The 20,283-nt window shown below is 45.4% G+C and overlaps 1 protein-coding gene across 2 annotated transcripts in view; it reads right to left on the bottom strand.

Moving 5' to 3' along the window:
* Positions 1 to 20,283, bottom strand: part of LOC147116957 (meiosis-specific coiled-coil domain-containing protein MEIOC-like) — a 101,470-nt gene that overhangs the window by 61,714 nt on the left and 19,473 nt on the right. For both annotated transcript variants that reach the window (XM_085987450.1, XM_085987449.1), the window contains one exon: positions 1,487 to 1,614. The gene's annotated coding sequence lies outside the window, so the exon portion shown is untranslated. The remainder of the gene's footprint in view (positions 1 to 1,486; positions 1,615 to 20,283) is intronic.

The following is a 20,283-nucleotide window of genomic DNA, read 5'->3' as shown; positions in this document are numbered from 1 at the left end:
AAACGGGTCATTTTCGGGTTGGCAGGCTGTAACTAGTGGGGTACCGCAAGGATCAGTGCTTGGGCCTCAGCTATTCACAATCTACATCAATGATTTGGATGAGGGGACCAAATGTAATATATCCAAGTTTGCTGATGATACAAAGCTGGGTGGGAATGTAAGTTGTGAGGTGGATGGAAGAAGGCTTCAAGGGGATATAGACAGGCTAAGTGAGTGGGCAAGAACATGGCAAATGGAATATAATGTGGAAAAACGTGAAGTTATCCACTTTGGTACAAAAAATAGAAAAGCAGAGTATTTTTTAAATGGTGAGAGATTGGGAAATGTTGGTGTTCAGAGGGACCTGGGTATCCTTGTACACAAATCACTGAAAGTTATCATGCAGGTACAGCAAGCAATTAGGAAAGCAAATGGTATGTTGGCCTTTATTACAAGAGGATTTGAGTATAAGAGTAAAGATGTCTTACTGCAATTATATAGGGGCCTGGTGAGACCATACCTGGAGTATTGTGTACAGTTTTGGTCTCCTTACCGAAGAGGGAGTGCAACAAAGGTTCACCAGGCTAGTTCCTGGGATGGGGGCATTGTCCTATGAGGACAGATTGAGTAGACTAGGCCTATATTTTCTAGAGTTTAGAAGAATGAGAGGTGGTCTCATTGAAACATACAAAATTCTTACAGGACTTGACAGGGTAGATGCAGATGTTTCCCCTGGCTGGGAATCTAGAACCAGGGGTCACAGTCTCAGAATAAGGGGTTGGCCATTTAGGACTGAGACGAGGAGAAATTTCTTCACTCAAAGGGTGGTGAATCTTTGGAATTCTCTACCCCAGGCGGCTGTGGAGGCTCAGTCGTTGAGTATATTCAAGACAGAGATTGATAGATTTTTGAATATTAAGGGAATCAAGGGTTAGGGAGACGAGGTAGAAGGTCAGCCACGATCTTATTGAATGGCAGAGCAGGCTCGAAGGGCCAAATGGTCTACTCCGGCTCCTATTTCTTATGTTCTTATGTTCAAAGAGTGGTAGAAGTTTGGAACTCTGTTCCGCAAACGGCAATTGATGCTAGATCAATTGTTAATTTTATATTGGAGATTGATAGCTTTCTGTTAACCTAAGGTATTAAGGGATATGGGCCAAAGGCGGGTATATGGAGTTAGGTCGCAGATCAGCCATGATCTCATTGAATGGCGGAATAGGCTCGAGGGGCTAAATGGCCTACTCCTGTTCCTAGAAAAGAATGAGAGGCAAAAATCACTTCGCAAATGAGAATATTTGATTTCTACAGATAATTTTCCATATATCTACTACACAACTAAGCTAAAATAATTTTTTTTTTTTGCTTCAATGAGACATGAAAGGCCACAATTGGTAACTATGCAGGTTATTCTCTTGTCATCCAACATCCCAAGATACACCACAAAGCAGCCAATGTAAACTTCAAAATGGCTTTCCAAATTATGGTGCAAAATAGTGTTTTACCTTACCTGTGGTTTATAATAACTGAAAGGGGAAGTATAGCTGACCAACTTCTTGCTGAGAAATTCAGATCCCTTTTCCACATCAGTACCATTGCAGTAGACATAGGAATTACAAACTTTGAAGTGGGGTCAGGCTAAAATATAAAACATATAAATGTACTGATTAATTACAAGATGTCCTAAAGATGTGATTAACACTTGTTTTTCTTCAGGAACATTAGATGACTGTTACAGATGAACAATCTTTAATATTTCAATGCTTTATAAATTCAGGTCTAATTTTACAAACATTTAATACAATAGCACAGTTTAATAAACTCTTATATTCAGAAAATCTTCACATTAGCCAGATTTTTCAAATATCCCTAGGATTTTTTATTAGAGAAAAATGAAACTCTGTAGAATTTACTTTCAGCCACTTATTACTGTACAGCAATTTTTAAACTATGCTAAAAAATTTGGTGAGTTTTGGATACCACATTAAACTTCACCAAACAAGCTTATGAAATTACATTCATGACTAAATATTAATGTTAAGTAACATCAATTATCAAATTTAGTACCTCAAATTTTCATTACTACTAAAAATTTTCTACTAAAACTAATAATGCAAGATATGTTTTGCATTTATTTGGTGTCCGATTATCAAACATCTCCAAAAGCGTCACATACAATGAATTAGCTTGAAGTGCAATAACTGCTATGTAGGCAAATATATGCACATAGCAATATCAGACAAACAGCAAATCAGAGGAAGGACTAGTTAATCCATTTTGGGTGAAGCTGTTTGAACAAGCAATGTTGGCAGGGACAACAGAAAAATTCCTTGCTCTTCACTGAATAGTGCTTTGCAATCTTTAACTTCCTCCGGAATCTATACAAAGTTCTTTTTAAACAAGAAAGAAAGAAAAATTGCATTTATATAGCACCTTTTACAACTTTGGTGTCAAAAACAGGAAGGCAGATTATTATCTGAATGGCAATAGATTGGGAGAAGGGGAAGTGCAATGAGACCTGGGTGTCCTTGTACACCAGTCGCCGAAGGTAAGCATGCAGGTGCAGCAGGCGGTTAAGAAGGCAAATGGTATGTTGGCCTTCATAGCGAGAGGGTTTTACAGGATCAAGGATGTCTTGCTGCAGTTGTACAGGGCCACATCTTGAGTATTGTGTGCAGTTTTGGTCACCTTATCTGAGGAAGGATATTCTTGCCATGGAAGGAGTTCAGCGAAGATTCACCAGGCTAATACCTGGGATGGCAGGAATGACGTATGAGGAGAGATTGGGTCGATTGGGCTTGTACTCGCTGGAGTTTAGATGAATGAGAGGGGATCTCATTGAAACCTATAAAATTCTGGCAGGACTGGACAGACTAGATGCAGGGAGGATGTTCCCGATGGTCGGGGAATCCAGAACCAGGGGTCACAGTCTAAGGATAAGGGGTAGGCCTTTTAGGATAGAAATGAGGAGGAATTTCTTCACCCAGAGAGTGGTGAACCTGTGGAATTCTCTACCACAGAAGGCAGTAGAGGCCAATCATTAAATATATTCAAGGAGTTGGATATATTTCTTAAGGCTAAAGGGATCAAGGGGTATGGGGAGAAAGCAGGGACCGGGTACTGAATTTGAATGATCAGCCATGATCGCATTGAATGGCGGCGCAGGCTTGAGGGGCCGAATGGTCTACTCCTGCTCCTATCTTCTATGTTTCTATGTAACCAGGATGTCCCAAAGCATTTTAATACCAATAAAAGAACTTTTGAAGTGCAGTCACTGTTGTAATTAAGGAAACACGGCAGTCAATTTCCACACAGCAAGGTCCCACAAACAGCAATACATAATCTGTTTTTAGTGGATGTTGGTTGAGGGATAAATATTGGCCAGGACACCGGGAAGAATGCCTCCACCCTTTTTTGAAATAGTGCCATGGGATCTTTTACGTCCACCTGAGGGGGCAGATGGGGCTTCAGTTTAACGTCTCATCTGAAAGATGGCACCTCCGACAGTCCAGCACTCCCTGGCCTAGAAATTCAGTGCCCTTAGCACCGATTTTGCGGCGCTAGAGGGCCTAGCGCTGCAATTGGCGCCGGTTCCTAAATTGCCTGGGGCCCTTCCGCGGCGGTAGACCGGTAGCGCTGCGCCGGCACCGATGACGTCATCGGTGTGCGCAGCGTCCCGGTTGCCGTGGTAACCCGGCCCCAAGCCGAAATTCAGTTGCGGCCGCCTCGCCAGTGGCAGCCGCAACTAAGACTCCGGCAAACGAGTGTTGCCGGAGTCTGCGCCGGCGCTTTAAGGAGGCGCGGCGGCCGGCCGCTTTCCCGCCGGCCGCCTGCCCGCAGCTCCCTCCCCGGGCTTCTCCCCCCCCACCCCCCACCGGAACAGATGCAGGCCCGGCACTTGTCCGAGGTGCCGGGCTCATTTTTGAAGAGATTTGCGCGGGCCGCGGCCGGGTGCAGGCAGCTCCTCCTTAACGGAAGGAGGAGGCCTGCACTTCCCGAGCCTGCCGCACCGCAGGCCGCAGCGCCGGAATAGCGCCGCAATGCGGCGCGTTGCGCCAGTTTTCAGGCGCTAAAACCCTTCAGTAGCGCCGGCAGCCGTTTGGGCGCGGCGCTACTGAATTTTTGGCGCGCGCAAAGGGACTTAGCGCCGGCGCTAACTTCCGGCGCTAAAGCCCTGGCGCAGCGCAAACTCAATTTCTAGGCCCCTCAGTACTGCACTAAAGTGTCAGCCTAGATTTTGTGCTCAAGTCTCTGGAGTGGGACAAACCCACACCAAAGTACACCGAGGGGCTGGAACCAGTATAAAACCCCCTTGGGCTGTATGTATGAGGAAAATGTCAAATGTAATGTAACCTAATTGATCTGTATTACACTATGTAAATTACGACTTTTGGATTGTACTGTAATGTATCTTAACAAATTTTACAAAGAGAGTATAATTTCGGAAACAAAAACAACCTTCTGACTTACTACCACGCTAATTGTGGTATTTTCAATTTGTCCAGCTCCTGCTGAATCGTTTACAATACTTCTCCTGTCCCATCGAATTCACCCAATCTGTTTCCTCATTTTCTCAAAGCTTTGCATAGGTAGCTGTAAATCCTAATAACCCGTACAAAAATAATTTTGCCTCTGTAAAGTCTGTGGGTTGTGCAGTTAATAAATACACAGACTTCAGAAATAACAACAAACAGGTCTTTACTATTCGAAGGTCCGGGCGAATCTGCCCCAGTTATCCTGTCACAACACTTATATACTGGTGTGGTCACTGTCGGTATTACAGTATACAGAAGCCAAACAAGTAGTGCCACACTTAAAGTAGTTCCCTTAAAGGTGAACGGTTACATACAATAATTTCCTTAAGGGTAGACGGGTACATACACTACAATCCTCCCTTTTTAGCTTTCAACATACTGAGTCCATAGTGGACATACATTATCACATATATATATATACAGATTTATTTAAGACAGTTCATAGATTCAGTCTTTCGGGAGGTTTCCGGATTCTGTCCGGGTAACGCCGCAGTGGTGTCGTCATTCCAAGCGGGCTAGTAGGTGTTTCTGGTAAAGTTGAATCGGCTCGAAGCACAGTGTCAGGTTCCTCTGACTCCAGAACTACCAGATCGGACGTAGGTGTTCTGGGTAACTCAGTCTCAACCTTATCCGGGTAAGGTGGTGAAGTCGGGGGCCCATTTGTGGCGGACCCTATGATCTGGTCAACATGGCGCCTTATTATATTGTCTCCAATGTCCACAGTGTACATCAACGGGCCTAGCCTTTTTCCAATCGTTCCAGGCTGCCATTTCTCAGTACGATAGTCCCGGGCCAAAACTCGTTGACCGGTCTGGAAGGATCTAGTGGCCCTTTCGTTCATGCCCTGGAATTGCCGGTTCTCTACGTCCCTTCTGACGTTTGGTTTGAGTAAATCCAGCCGACATCGTAGGCGTCTATTACAAAACATCATCGCGGGAGTTTGATTTGTGACCGCATGGGTTGCATTTCGGTATGCCAACAAAAAACTATCCACCTTATGCTGTAAACTTATGTCTTCATTACTCATGGCCTTTACGGCCTTCTTGAAGGTCTGGACAAACCTTTCAGCCAATCCATTGGAGGCGGGATGGTATGGGGCTGACGTGTAATGTTTAACCCCATTGCTCTTTAAGAATTTCTTAAATTCCTCAGATACAAATTGCGGTCCATTGTCAGAACAGATCTGTTCTGGCAGGCCATTCCGAGCAAACATAGTCCTTAACACCGTGATGGTTTTTTCCGTCGTGGTGGTGGTCATCTTAATTACTTCTGGCCACTTGGAGTGGGCATCTACCGCTATTAGGAACATCGAGTCCATAAATGGACCAGCAAAGTCGATGTGTACTCTTTGCCAGGGAGATGAGGGCCACTCCCATGGGTGCAGAGGAGCCTGTGGTGGCGCATTCTGAACCCTCTGACATCCTAGGCAATTCTTCGTGATCTCCTCTATGTCCCCATCGATGCCTGGTCACCACACAAACGCCCTTGCTAGATTCTTCATCTTTACGCCACCCAGGTGTCCTTCGTGCAGCTCCTTGAGTACCTTCTTTTGGAGTTTGGGTGGAATCACCACTCTAGACCCACACATCAGGGTTCCTCGACACACTGACAGTTGTTCTTTCCTCTGTGAGAATGCTTGCAGTGTTGGTTCGCACTGTGCTGGCCATCCCTCCACCGTTAAATCATAGACTCGTGAAAGAGTCGGGTCATTCCTTGTCTCATTCTCAATCATTGAGTGTGTTATCGGCAGACACTCCACTATTGATGAGTGGAACAACTCTACTGGGTCCACTGTCCTCGCTTCTTCTACCATCGGCAATGGCAAGCGTGATAGCCCATCAGCGTTTCCATGCTGTTTGGACCGTTTGTATTCAATATCATACTGGTGTGCCCCAAGTAAAACTGACCATCTTTGTAACCTTTGTGCCGTCATGGTAGAAACGGCCTTGTTTGGGTTGAATATGGACACCAACGGCTGGTGGTCCGTCAGCAATGTGAACCTCTTACACTGCAGGTAATGGTTGAATTTCTTCACGCCCCACACAAGACCGAGGGCCTCCCTATCTATCTGGGCGTAATTTCTTTCCGCTGGTGTCAATGATCGGGACGCGAATGCCACCGGCCTTTCCAAGCCATTTGGTAGTCTGTGCGAAAGTACTGCCCCAATTCCGTACGGGGAAGCATCACAAGCTAGCCGAAGGGGTAATGCTGGGTTGAAATGAGCCAACACTTCTTCAGAGGTAATCAACTCCTTGCTCCTGCGAAAAGCCTTTTTGCATTCATCACTCCACCTCCATGGTGTTTCTTTCCGCAACAGCTCATTTAGCGGATGCAGCACCGTAGATAAATTTGGCAGAAACTTGTGATAGTAATTAATCAACCCCAAGAATGACCTTAGCTGTGACACGTTTCCTGGAGCGGGGGCCTTCACGACCGCTTCTATCTTTTCCGGTGACTTATGCAGTCCCTCTCGGTCAATGACATGACCGCAGTATGAGATCCGTTTTTGGAAGAACTCACACTTCTTGCGATTAACCCGAAGGCCATACTCCTTCAACCTGGTGAGTACCAGTTTCAAATTCGTGAGGTGTTCTTCCTCATCTTTTCCCGTGATTAGAATATCATCTAAGTAGCACTGCGTGCTTGGAATTCCTTGTAACACCTGTTCCATGGCCCTCTGCCAAATTGCTGGCGCCGAAGCTACTCCAAAGACCAGTCTATTATAGCGATACAAGCCTCTGAGTGTTGATGGTGAGGTATTGGCGTGACTCTTCCTCAACCTCCATCTGTAAATATGCCTGAGCCAAGTCTATCTTCGTGAAGTGCTTCCCTCCAGCCAATGAAGCAAAAATATCTTCAATCCGCGGAAGCGGGTATTGTACCGTGTGAAGTACCGGATTCACTGTGATCTTGAAATCTCCGCAGATACGGACCTTCCCCGGTCCCCCTGGCTTATTACTTGGTGAGGATTTCATGACGGGAACAATGGGCGTGGCCCACTCACTCCAGTCTACTTTTGACAGAACCCCTGATCGTTCAAGTTCTTCTAGTTCTGCCTCTACTGCTGGTCGTATTGCGTACGGTACCGATCTGGCCTTAAAAAAACTTTAGGCTTGCATGTTCTGCAATCTTGACCTTTGCTTTAATACCTCGCAGCGTTCCCAGTCCTTGCTGGAATACCTCTTTAGCTTCGTCTAATATTCTGGACAACCGTTCAGGTTTGACATCCTCTTTTTCGGACTCCACCGTCATGGTGTTTAGTGCATGCCAGTCCACCTTTATTTTTCGGATCCACTCTCGTCCCAGAAGTGGTAGACCTCCCTCAGGCAACACATACAGATCTAACCGGTGGTGAACTTTATCCTGGTATCTCACCTTGACCTCTAGTTTTCCGATGGGGAATACTTTGTGCCCAGTGTATGTCTGCAGCACTAGATCCGTATTCCGTAGTGGAATATGCTTGAAAAACTTTTTATAGTCATGCTTATTCATGACAGTCAACGCCGATCCGGTGTCTACTTCCATTTTTACTTGGACCTTCTCAATCTGTAACGTTATCCAAATAGTTTGTCGGTCGGCTTCATTGCTCACGTTGTGGATTCTCAGACTGTCCAGTCCTTTGTGTTTGGAGTGTGAGTCCGACTTCTGTTCCTTCAGACTCTTCCTAGTCGCCTCTTGTACCTTTCTGTACCATTTTTGTGAGGACTCGTTATTGTTGTACGTCGTTCCTGACCGGCACACTTTAGCTATGTGCCCGATCTTGCCACATTTCCGGCATTCTTGGTTTTTACCCCAGCAACGCTTCTGGTCGTGTGTTGTCTTCCCACAACGATAGCATTTCGTAGTCCTCGAGGTGATGTGGTCCACCCCTAGTGCCACCGCCTTCCGCTGCATTACCGCCGTTCCTTTTGCTGCGGCTTCGTATGATGCGGCTATAAGGACAGCCCTGTCAAGTGTGAGGTTGTTCTCTTCCAGTAGTCGCTTTTGCGTCCCTTCTTTGGACAATCCACATACGAACTTGTCTCGCAGTGCCTCTGTCAGATTCCCTCCGAACTGGCAGTGTTTCGCTAGCCTCCGCAGTTCGACCAAGTATTCCGCGTTGCTTTCGTCTTTCTTCTGCGTTCTCGCATAGAATCTGAATCGTTCAGCCAGCTTCAACGGTGTGGGGTTCAAGTGATCCTTCAGCACCGCTACTATATCCTCGAAAGTCTGATCCGCCGGTTTAGCTGGAGAGAGATGTTTCAACAACCCGAATGTTTTCGCACCCATCATGTTAAGTAAGGTTACAGCTTTTTCCTCCTTAGCTATTTTGTTAGCCTTACAATGTATCTCAATACGTTCCACGTACGTGGGCCAGTCTTCTATTTCGGAGTTAAAATCGTTGCTGTCCCCACGCTTAGGCATCTTCCTTTCTTTGGGTACAACACAAATATTTCTTTAAATTCTTATGTATTTTTTTTTTCTAAGATGGCGGCTTTTCCCGCGAATTTGGCGGTTTCCCGCTCTTCCTTTCTCTCCCCGCCCACTTCAATGGCGGTTTCCCGCTTCTGTCGGCTCCTCCGCCTAATGGCGGCTTCCCGCGTTTCTTCCTGGTGGAAGGGGTACGCTTTCCCCCGCAGCGGACAGCTTCAGCCGCTGGGCTGGCTCTCGCACAGCTCCCCCTACTCGGCTCTGTCTTCTCCTCCCGCCCGCACGGCTCTACCGGCGCTGGGTACACCCCGTTAACGGAGGACAGTTCAGCCGCTGGACTGGCTCTCGCGCAGTCTCTCACCCCGTTTTCGGCTGCGTCTCTCTCCCACTCCCGCACGTTCGGTTTTGCCGGCTCTGAGTACCCCGTTGGTGGAGAACAGCTCAGCCGCTGGACTGGCTCCTCGCAGTCTCTCTCTCCGCACCCGGCTCTCACCCGCACGGTTCCCGTTCGCCTCCTCAGCCCTCTCGCAGACCGGTGTTTCCCTCCCCGGCTGCGGCTGGGTTTCTCTTCCCACGCCTACTCGCAGGCTCAGCGCTTCGTGGCTGCGGTCGCTGCCCGGATTTTTCCCGCCGATCGCGGTCCGGCTGTCACCCGACGCCGTTGGACCCGACTTTTGACCGGCTCAGCTCCCCCTCGACCGAGGTCGAGTGCTCTGCCCTTATCCTCCGGATATTCTCTACACCTTCCCCTACTCACAGTCTCTTCGGCCGCCTTGTTCCCTGCTGATCGGCTCACTCTGTACCGTGGTAGAAGGGTAGTCAGTGCCTGTTGCAGACAGAAGCTTTTGTTGCTAAAGTCTTCCACCTTTCTCCTGCTGCAGCCTCGTGTTTTCTTCCAGCAGCACGACGAGGGCGGTTGCCTCTCTTCGACGCTCTTCTTGCTTTGGTAATCTTGCCGCAGGGTACGATCGGACTCGTCGCCACTGTAAAGTCTGTGGGTTGTGCAGTTAATAAATACACAGACTTCAGAAATAACAACAGGTCTTTACTATTCGAAGGTCCGGGCGAATCTGCCCCAGTTATCCTGTCACAACACTTATATACTGGTGTGGTCACTGTCGGTATTACAGTATACAGAAGCCAAACAAGTAGTGCCACACTTAAAGTAGTTCCCTTAAAGGTGAACGGTTACATACAATAATTTCCTTAAGGGTAGACGGGTACATACACTACAGCCTCCACTGCACTCTGCATATTGATCACTCTGTGTGTGAAAAACATTGGCTAATAACAACTTAGATTTATATATACCTTTAACGTAGTAAAACATCCCATGTTGCTTCATGGGAGCCTTACCAAACAAAATTTGACATGAGCCACATTAGGACAGATGACCAAAAAGCTTGGTCAAAGAGGTAGGTTTTAAGGAGCGTCTTAAAGGAGGAGATAGAAGTAGAGAGCAGGTCAAGCAGCATCGAGGAGCGAGAAACAGAGTCAACGTTTCAAGTTGGGGACCCTTTGTCAGAACAACTTAGATTTATTTATGGCCCCGACTCGAAACGTTGACTCCGTTTCTCTCTCCTCGACGCTGCCTGACCTGCTGAGTGTTTCCAGTATTTTCTGTTGTTATTTCGGATTTCAGCAACCGCAGTATTTTACTATTGTAGAAGTAGAAAGTTTTAGAAAGGGAATTCCAGAATTTAAGGCCCAGGCTGCTGAAGGCACGACCGCCAACGGTGGCGCAATTAAAATCGGGGCTGCGCAAAAGGCCAGAATTGGAGGATCGCAGAGATCTCAGAGGGTTGTAGGGCTGGAGGAGGTTGCAGAGATAGGGAGAGGCAAGGCCATGGAGGGATTTGAAAACAAGGATGAGAATTTTATAATTGAGGTGTTGCCAGACCGTGAGCCAATGTAGGTCAGCGAACACAGGGGTGATGGTTGAACGGGACTTTACATAGGATATTCGGCACAGAAACAGGCCATTCGGCCCAACCAGTGCAGTTGGTGCGAGTTAGGATACGGGCAACAGAGTTTTGGATGAGCTCAAGTTCAGAGTGTGGAATTTGGGAGGCCAGCCAGGAGAGCACTGGAATAGTCAAGTCTAGAGGTAACAAAGGCATGTATGAAGGTTTCAGTAGCAGATGAACTGAGGCAGGGGCGGAGTCGGGCGAAGTTAACGAAGGTGGAAGTAGGCGGTTTTGATGATGGAGCGAATATGTGGTCAGAAGCTCATCTCAGGATCAAAAGCGACACCAAGGTTACGAACGGTCTGGTTCAGCCTCAGACATTTGTCAGGGAGAGGGATGGAGTTGTGGCTAAGGAACTGAGTTAGAGGCAGGGACCAAAGACAATGGCTTCGGTCTTCCCAATATTTAGTTGGAAGAAATTTCTGTTCATCCAGTACTGCATGTCGGACAAGCAGTCTGACAAATTAGAGACAGTGAAGGGGTCGAGAGAGGTGGCGGTGAGGTGGGCATCATCAGCGTACATGTGAAACCTGACATGTTCTCAGATGATGTCGCCAAGGGGCAGCATGTAGATGAAAAACAGGGGGGGGGGGGGGGGGCAAAGATAGATCCTTGGGGGACTCCAGAGGCAATGATGCAGGAGCGGGACGAGAAGGCATTGCAGCTGATTCTCTGGCTATGACTAGATAGATAAGAATGGAACCAGGCGAGGGCAGTCCCACCCAGCTGGATGACAGAGGAGAGGGGTTGGATAAGGACAGTGTGGTGAACCATGTCAAAGGCTGAAGACAGGTCAAGAAGGATGAGGAAGGAGAGTTTACCAAGGTCAGTCACATCGGATGTCATTTGTGACTTTGAGAAGTACCGTTTCAGTACTGTGGCAGGGGCGGGAACATTGGAGGGATTCAAACATGGAGTTGTAGGAAAGATGGGCACGGATTTGGGAGGTGAAAACACATTCAAGGACTTTGGAGAGGAATAGAAATAGCGCGGTAGTTTGCAAAGACAGAGTGGTCAAGGGTGGGTTTTTTGAGAGGGGCGATGACGGCAGATTTGAAGGGGAGGGGACAGTACTTGAGGAGAGGGAACCATTAACAATATCAGCTAACATGGGAGCTAAGAAAGGAAGTTGGATGGTCAGCAGTTTGATGGGAATAGGGTCGAGGGAGCAGGAAGTGGGTCTCATGACAAGATAAGCTCGGAAAGGGCATGAGGGGATATGGGCGAGAAACCAGAGAACGATGAGAGTTCAAGGCTAGGGCAGGGGGGAACCTTAGGGGAAGTTTAGCCTGGTGGGCCAGGGGAAGGGAGGTAAGTGGTAGAGCCAGCTGAATGGATAGTCTCAATCTTAGTGACAAACAAGTCATGAACTCCTCGCACTTGTTGGAGGGAAGGGTGGAAGGGTTTAAGACGACGGTTTGTAATGGAGAAGCGAAGCCGGGGGTTATCTTTACATTCCAGGATGATCCTGGTATAGTGAGCAGTTTTAGCAGAGGACAGCAGGACCCTATAGTGTTTTATGTGGCCCAGCCAGACCTGGCAATGAATCGCAAAACCAGTTGTCCACCACAAATGTTCAATATCAGTCTTAAAAGCATCTTTTACTAATTTGAATCCGTGTCACCTAGTTCTACGCCCACAGTTTAATTTAAGGTAATATTCTAGGTTAAGGTAATATTTTAGGTTAACTTTTATCATATTCTTAACTATCTAATATAACCTCTCTAAGAGCACCTTTCAAACGCCTCCTTTCCAAGCTGAAAAGCCTAGGTCTATCCAGTCTTTCATCATAACTCACTAGGAATCAGTCTAGTGACTTTTCTCTACACTATCTCCAGCACTTGAATGCATCTATTGTTTCTTAGCAACTAGAACTGGATGCAGTATTCAAGGTGCAGTCTGACTAGAGCTCCATTCCCACTCGGACCTCACTGTCCTTGGCCTCTTGTATTGTTCCACGGAAGCTCAACGTAAACTCGAGGAACAGCACCTCATCTTCCGATTAGGCACTCTGCAGCCTTCCGGACTCAATATCGAGTTCAACAATTTCAGATCATAACCTCGGCCCCTATTTCATTTTTTCTTGTAATTTTTCCACTCTTTCCCCCCCCCCCCCCCCCCCCACTCCTCTTTCCTTTTGTTTCGCTCTCACACCTGGCAGCTATCCCTTGCCCTGCCAGTACACTTTACACCCAATCTCAGCCTATCACCATCTCATCTAGCTTCTAACACCTTTCATTGTCTCTTTTTTACTTCTTTTGTTTCTTTAATTCTTTTGTCCGATCGCAGCCCTGCCTCCGATCCATCTTTTCTTTCCAGTTTTGAAGAAGGGTTCGACCCGAAACGTCAACTCAAATTTCTGTCCACGGATGTTGCCTGACCTGCTGAGTTTTTCCAGCATTTTCTGTTGTTATTTTAGAGCAGTATACAGTTTGATTATCTTCTCTGACTTATATTCTACTGTTCTGGCTATGTAGTTCAATGTCCTATTACCTTTGTTGAGTGTTATCAATTTAGTATTGAGTCTACCAAGACTGTGAGGTCTCTTTCATAGAATCGTACAGCATAGGTCATCAAGTTTGCGCCGGCTCTTTCGAAGAGCAATCCAGTTAGTCCCACGCCCCTGCACTTTTCCTATATCCCTGCAATTTTTTCTCCTTCAAATATTTATCCAATTCTCTTTTGAAGGCTACTATTGAATCTGTATCCACCACCCTATCGGGCAGTGCATTCCAAATCCTAACCACTCGTTGCATAAAAAAGCTTTTCCTCATATCGCCTCTGGTTCTTTTGCCAATCACCTTAAATCTGTGCCCTCTCATTGTCAAGCCTTCAGCCATTGGAGACAGTTGTTCTATCTAAACCCGTGATGATTTTAAACCCCTCTGTTAAATCTCCTCTTAGCCTTCTCTGCTCCAAGGAGAACAACCCCAGCTTCTCCAGTCTATCCACGTTACTGTAATCCCTACTCCCTCATTCCTGGAACCATTGTAGTAAATTTCAACTTCATCCTTAGCTACTTCAACACCATATGTGTGCATGTGTTATCTATTTTTTCTTCCAATGTGTAGCACTTGCACTTGTCTGTATTTAATTTAATCTGCCATTGTTCTGCCCACTTAGATATTTTGTCCAACTCTTTCTGTAATTTCTGAGGTGCCTCCTCTGATTCCACTACTCCTCCTAGTTTGGTATCTTCTGCATATATCACTTTGCATCAAGTTTCTGAATCCAGAACATTTATGTAACTTAGAAACAGTAGAGGTCCCAGCACTAAGCCTTGAGGCACCCCACTTAGTACTTTCCCCATTCTGACATAACTCCTCTAACAACTACTCACTGTTTCTTACCTTTCAGCCAGTTTATTATCCATTTCCAAGCTCTGAGCTTAATTCATAGCCTTTTGCATAGAATGTTATCAAAAGCCTATTGGAAGCTGAAGTACCCCACATTATACAGCTGATCACAGGCCACTAGGGTTGTTACTTCCTCCAATAAGTCAAGGAGATTGGTCAGGCAGGATCTTCTCCATCTGAATCCATGCTGACTGCAATTAACTAGGTTATGTTGTACCTAGGATACTCAGGTTTACTCCTGATAATCCATTCCATTATTTTACATGGACTGGAAATAAAACTAATGGATCAGTACTTGTTTGTGTCTATTTTGTCACCCTTTTTGAATATGGCCACCACATTAGCCTGTGTCCAATCTACTAGTGCCTCCCCAGTATCCACTGACTCCCTCAATGATGGTCTGTGTCTAACAAATCGCCTCCCTCATCTCTAAGCACTCTGGGATAAATACTATCTATCCCTAGGGATTTATTTTGAAATGAATTTTCATCTCATATATGGTGACGTCATTGATTATACTTGGGATAACTTTAGAGAAGGAATATTGCTCAGGATTTTCCTGGTGAATACAAGCGGGACCATACAAAAATAATCCAGGTGAATTGAGAATACTAAAAGATATTATACTAGCTACAGGAATACAAAATTGTTCATTATACTGTTCCACTAACAAACTGCAAAAACTTACATCAGCAATGTAAAAGTCTCAGTCTAGTTCTGTAATACTGCATTAGAGTGCCTTCCACTAGACACTCGCAAAGAACTAGGAATGATAATGTCCCTCTAGTGGCAGAAAACAACTACAACATTTCAACGCAACAGATTGCACAACTTTGGCACACTTGTATCCACTGAAAGCAGGCTAAACATGCTTCTTTGTTCAGTGCTGGCATCGACTAGATGGCATACTTGACTGGCATGCCAATCAGAATAATAAGATAGAAAAACTTAATCATAACAACTCTTTAAAAGAAGTTAATTAATTAAGAGTCTTTCAGGACACATACAAAACCCTCGAATAGACTGCCTCCCCATTCCTACAGATTTCTTCAGGCATATTGCTCTCCGTGTCCCTCTGCATCTGTACATGGCTTGCCCATCAGCAGAACATGCCAGAATCAGCACTGTTGTTTTTTCTTCTTTTATGACAGTGGAAAAGCAAGAGAATCCTATTTGGAGGCAGTGTTATCCCAATATAGAGCAAACATGAAAGGGCTATGAGAAAATTTTCTGGCCATTTTTATTTTTGTCCCTCTGTAGGAAAGTCATCAGCTTCCATTTAGCAATTTCCCACAACACCATGGTTGAAATCTGCAGTCTGTGGAACTCCAGTCACAAACCTGAATCGCACCACTCTATGGTTGTGTTAGAATGCTCGTGACAAAAATATTATTTATTTACAATAGTCTAGGAGAATTTTGGTCACTTTTTAAAAAAAAAGAGAAATCTAATCAGGTTTTTAAAAATTTCCACCACTATCCTAAAATATTTAACAGATCCTTTAGAAAAAGAAAATATATCTTAAATGAAAATAAAAAAGTGCTGAAGAAATAAGTCACTCAGCATCCGCACAAGGAAAAGACAGGTTACGACCATTCAGGTGTGCAACCTCCATCAGAACCTCCATACAATGTTAAACTATGTAGCCAAAGCACTTGAAGACAAGTCAGGGAAGTGATGACCAAACCCTATGTGGCTCTAGTCAGATTGCTCCCAGAGTACTGCGTCCAGTTCTGGTCACGGAGACAGAAAGGAGACTTTCAAGCTGGACGCAGTGCACAGAAGAGCTAAAGGCAGAGCCCTAAAGTCAAAGGTCTGAATTATGAGGAAAGAGTGGAGTACCTTGAGTATTTCAGTCTGATACGGAGATGTTGGAGAGGTGATCTTATAGAATTTTATAAAATAGTTAAGGAAATGGAAAAGGTAAACCCAGAAAATTACTCTGTTAATTTGTGTGAGTGGGACACAGATTCAAACTAGTAAAAAGGAAACAAAGAACTTGCATTTATTTAACACCTTTCACAACCTCAGGATGTCCCAAAGCGATTTAAAGCCAATGAAGTACTTTTGTATAGGGAAATGTGGCAGCCATTTTGCACACAGCAAGGTCCCACAAACAGCAATAAATGACTAATTAAACTGTTTTAATAAAGTTCATTGAGGGATAAATATTGGCCAGGACAATGGGAGAACTCCCCTGCTCTTCTTCAAATGGTGCCATGGGATCTTTTACGTTCACCTGGAGAGCATATGTTTAACGTTTCAGCCGAAGGATGGCACCTCCAATAGTACAGCACTCCCTTAGTACTGCACTGGAGTGCCAGCCTAGATTTTATGCTCAAGACTCTGGAGTGGGCTTACTCTGGAGCAAGCCAAAACGAAAAGCCACAACCTTCTGACTTGGAGGCGAGAGCGCTACCCACTGAGCCAAAGCTGACATCTAGTAAAAGATAAATTTATGATTTATGTCAGGAAATTCTGCTTTACAGAGTGATCAACGGGTGGAATAGGTATCCAGCAAGAGCTGAAAGCAAAAACCTTGGAATCTTTTAAGAAATAGCTGGTTGCTGAAATGGGCCGACTTTAGGATCTTTGTGGGTGGATGAACTAAGATGGGCTAAATGGCCTTCCTTATCCTTAACTGTCTTGTGATAATAACCTGTCTTTCCTCTTTACAGATGCTGACTGTATTTCTAGTAATTTTGTTTTTATTTCAGATTTCCATCATTTGCAGTTATTCCTTTTTATTGTACCATATTAAAAACTATCAAAAGCCAAAATGATAAACAAAGTTCAGGCACAGCAACCTTTTAAACTCTTGCTTTTATTAATTTCAATAAATGCATAACAGCTATTTTTAGAAGAAAGAAGTCAGGTGTGGAGCATTCAAATTTTAAAATATTGCTTAAGTCACTGAAAAATAAATGCTCAAATCATTGAAAAAAGTAATTCCAACAAGCATAGATGCAAAATAACAATCATAAAAGCTCAGAATCAGTCTCTAAATTGTTCAAGTAAATCAACAAGAGTTGAACATACTAATTATAATCAAAATGAAACTAATGTGCTCCCTTACTGTGACAAATTGTCAATTAATTGTAACCCATCTTTATCTGGCTTATGGTCTTGTACATTACCTACTCAAAAGTAAATGAAGAAAGTACAATGAGCAGTTCAAGTGTCGTATTACACTATAGGTAGTAAACTACATCTATAGTAACTTGGTGTCCTGGGTTACCTGTTGAGTATCAACACAGAGGACTATTGCTATGCTTGTACCAACCAGCAAACATCCAACATCAGCTCCACCCCTTTAAAAAGACAATACAGCTCTCAAATGACTTGGAATTTATCCAGTGGCTAGCTGAGCAATGCAGAGTGGAAATACTGTGTTCCAGTTTCAATCCCTGGACAATGGTGAGTTAGCTAATTCAGCCAGTGCTGGTAGGAGTATCTCAATGTCCAGGCTTCTCACTCTTGATTGCTGTCCAATGACACTAGTGAAGTCTGTATGCAAGAACATTGAGCGAGAACAGGATTGGGCTCAGCCACGATGCACCTGCAGTTCAATAGCTAACACTCACTGCTGATCATGACAGCCAACTTGACGGTAGACTAGTGGTTATAGTACTGGACTAGCATACAAACATATGAAAATAATGGACAGGAAAGGACCAGCTGGTCCATCAAGCTTGTCCCATACAGTCAAGGTGTAACTGAGCATCATAATGAACTGCAGTGGATGTGGTTTACATGGATTTAAAAAAAACATTTGATAGAAATAGCAAAGATGTTGGCAGATGTAATTGAGGGGAAGGTGGCCACATGGATAAAGAGATGCGTGGGGAGCAGAAAAAAAGGCAGCATAGGGAAAAAAGGAAGTTTCTCAGACTGGAATGATTTGGTGAATGGTGTTCGGGCCATACTTAATTACCATGAATATATAAATCATCTGGACTTGGGAATTAAGGGAATATCATCAAAATTTGCTGATACATTTGGTGAAAAAATGAAGTATACCTTAAATGTTAAAATTTTAAATGGAGCACAGAAATAGAAGGACTTGTGTGCAGATACACACATCATTAAATGTGGTAGCACAAGTAAATAAGGCCAACTAATAGAAAATGGAATCCTTGATATATACACAAACATATGAAAATAACGGACAGGAAAGGACCAGCTGGTCCATCAAGCTTGTCCCATACAAGGAAAGCTCCACCTACTGCCCTCCTTCAGCTGATGAATCAGTACTCCGCCATGTTGAACACCACTTGGAAGAAGCACAGAGTAGCAAGGGCACAGAATGTACTCTGGTTGGGGGACTTCAATGTCCATCACCAAGAGTGGCTCAGTAGCACCACTACTGACCGAGCTGGACGAGTCTTGAAGGACATAACTGCCAATCTGGGCTTGTGACAGGTGGTGAGAGAAGCAACACGAGGGAAAAACCTACTTGACCTCGTCTTCACCAATATACCTGTCGCAGACGCATCTGTCCATGACAGTATTGGTAGCAGCGACCACCGCACAGTCATTGTGGAGACGAAGTCCCGTCTTCACACCGAGAACACCCTCCATTGTGTTGTGTGGCACTACCACCGTGCTAAATGGGATAGATTCAGAACAGATCTAGCAGCTCAAAACTGGGCATCCATGAGGCGCTGTGGGCCATCAGCAGCAGCAGAATTGTATTCCGCCACAATCTGTAACCTCATGGCCCGGTATATTCCTCACCCTACCATTACCATCAAGCCAGGGGACCAACCCTGGTTCAATAAGGAGTGTAGAAGAGCAGGCCAGGAGCAGCACCAAGCGTATCTAAAAATGAGGTGCCAACCTGGGGAAGCTGCAACACAGGACTACATGCATGCTAAAAAGCAGAAGCAGCATGCTATAGACAGGGCTAAGCGATCCCACAATCAACGGATCAGATCAAAGCCCTGCAGTCCTGCCACATCCAGTCGTGAATGGTGGTGGACCATTAAACAACTAACGGGAGGAGGAGGCTCCATGAATATCCCCATCCTCAATGATGGTGGAGCCCAGCACTTGAGTGCAAAAGACAAGGCTGAAGCGTTTGCAATCATCTTCAGCCAGAAGTGCCAAGTGGATGATCCATATCGACCTCCTCCTCACAGAAGCCAGTCTTCAGCCTATTCGATTCATTCCACGTGATATCAAGAAACGGCTCAGCGCACTGGATACAGCAAAGGCTATGGGCCCTGACAACATCCCGGCTATCGTGCTGAAGACTTGCGCTGCAGAACTAGCCGCGCCTCTAGCCAAGCTGTTCCAGTACAGCTACAATACTGGCATCTATCCGACAATGTGGAAAACTGCCCAGGTATGTCCTGTCCACAAAAAGCAGGACAAATCCAATGCGGCCAATTACCGCCCCATCAGTCTACTCTCAATCATCAGCAAAGTGATGGAAGCTGTCATCGACAATGCTATCAAGCGGCACTTGCTCAGCAATAACCTGCTCCCTGATGCTCAGTTTGGGTTCCTCCAAGACCACTCTGCTCCCGGCCTCATTACAGCCTTGGTCCAAACATGGACAAAGGAGCTGCATTCCAGAGGTGAGGTGAGAGTGACTGCCCTCGACATCAAGGCAGCATTTGACCGAGTGTGGCATCAAGGAGCTCTAGTAAAACTGAAGTCGATGGGAATCGGGGGGGGGAAACTCTCCACTGGCTGGAGTCGTGGAGTACCTAGCACAAAGGAAGATGGTTGTAGTGATTGAAGGTCAATCATCACAACCCCAGGACATCGCTGCAGGAGTTCCTCAGGACAGTGTCCTAGGCCGAACCATCTTCAGCTGCTTCATCAATGACCTTCCCTCCAACATAAGGTCAGAAATGGGGATGTTCGCCGAGGACTGCACAGTGTTCAGTGCCATTCGCAACTCCTCAGATAATGAAGCAGTCGATGCCTGCATGCAACAAGACCGGGACGACATTCAGGCTTGGGCTGATAAGTGGCAGGTAACATTCGCGCCACAGAAGTGCCAGGCAATGACTATCTCCAACAAGCGAG

Source organism: Somniosus microcephalus, chromosome 5 (assembly GCF_052327205.1).
Source record: "Somniosus microcephalus isolate GS21.2 chromosome 5, FLI_Smic_1.0, whole genome shotgun sequence".
Lineage (NCBI taxonomy): Eukaryota > Metazoa > Chordata > Chondrichthyes > Squaliformes > Somniosidae > Somniosus > Somniosus microcephalus.
The sequence above is the reverse complement of the archived record's forward strand: the minus strand, read 5'-3'. Positions and strand labels throughout refer to the sequence as shown.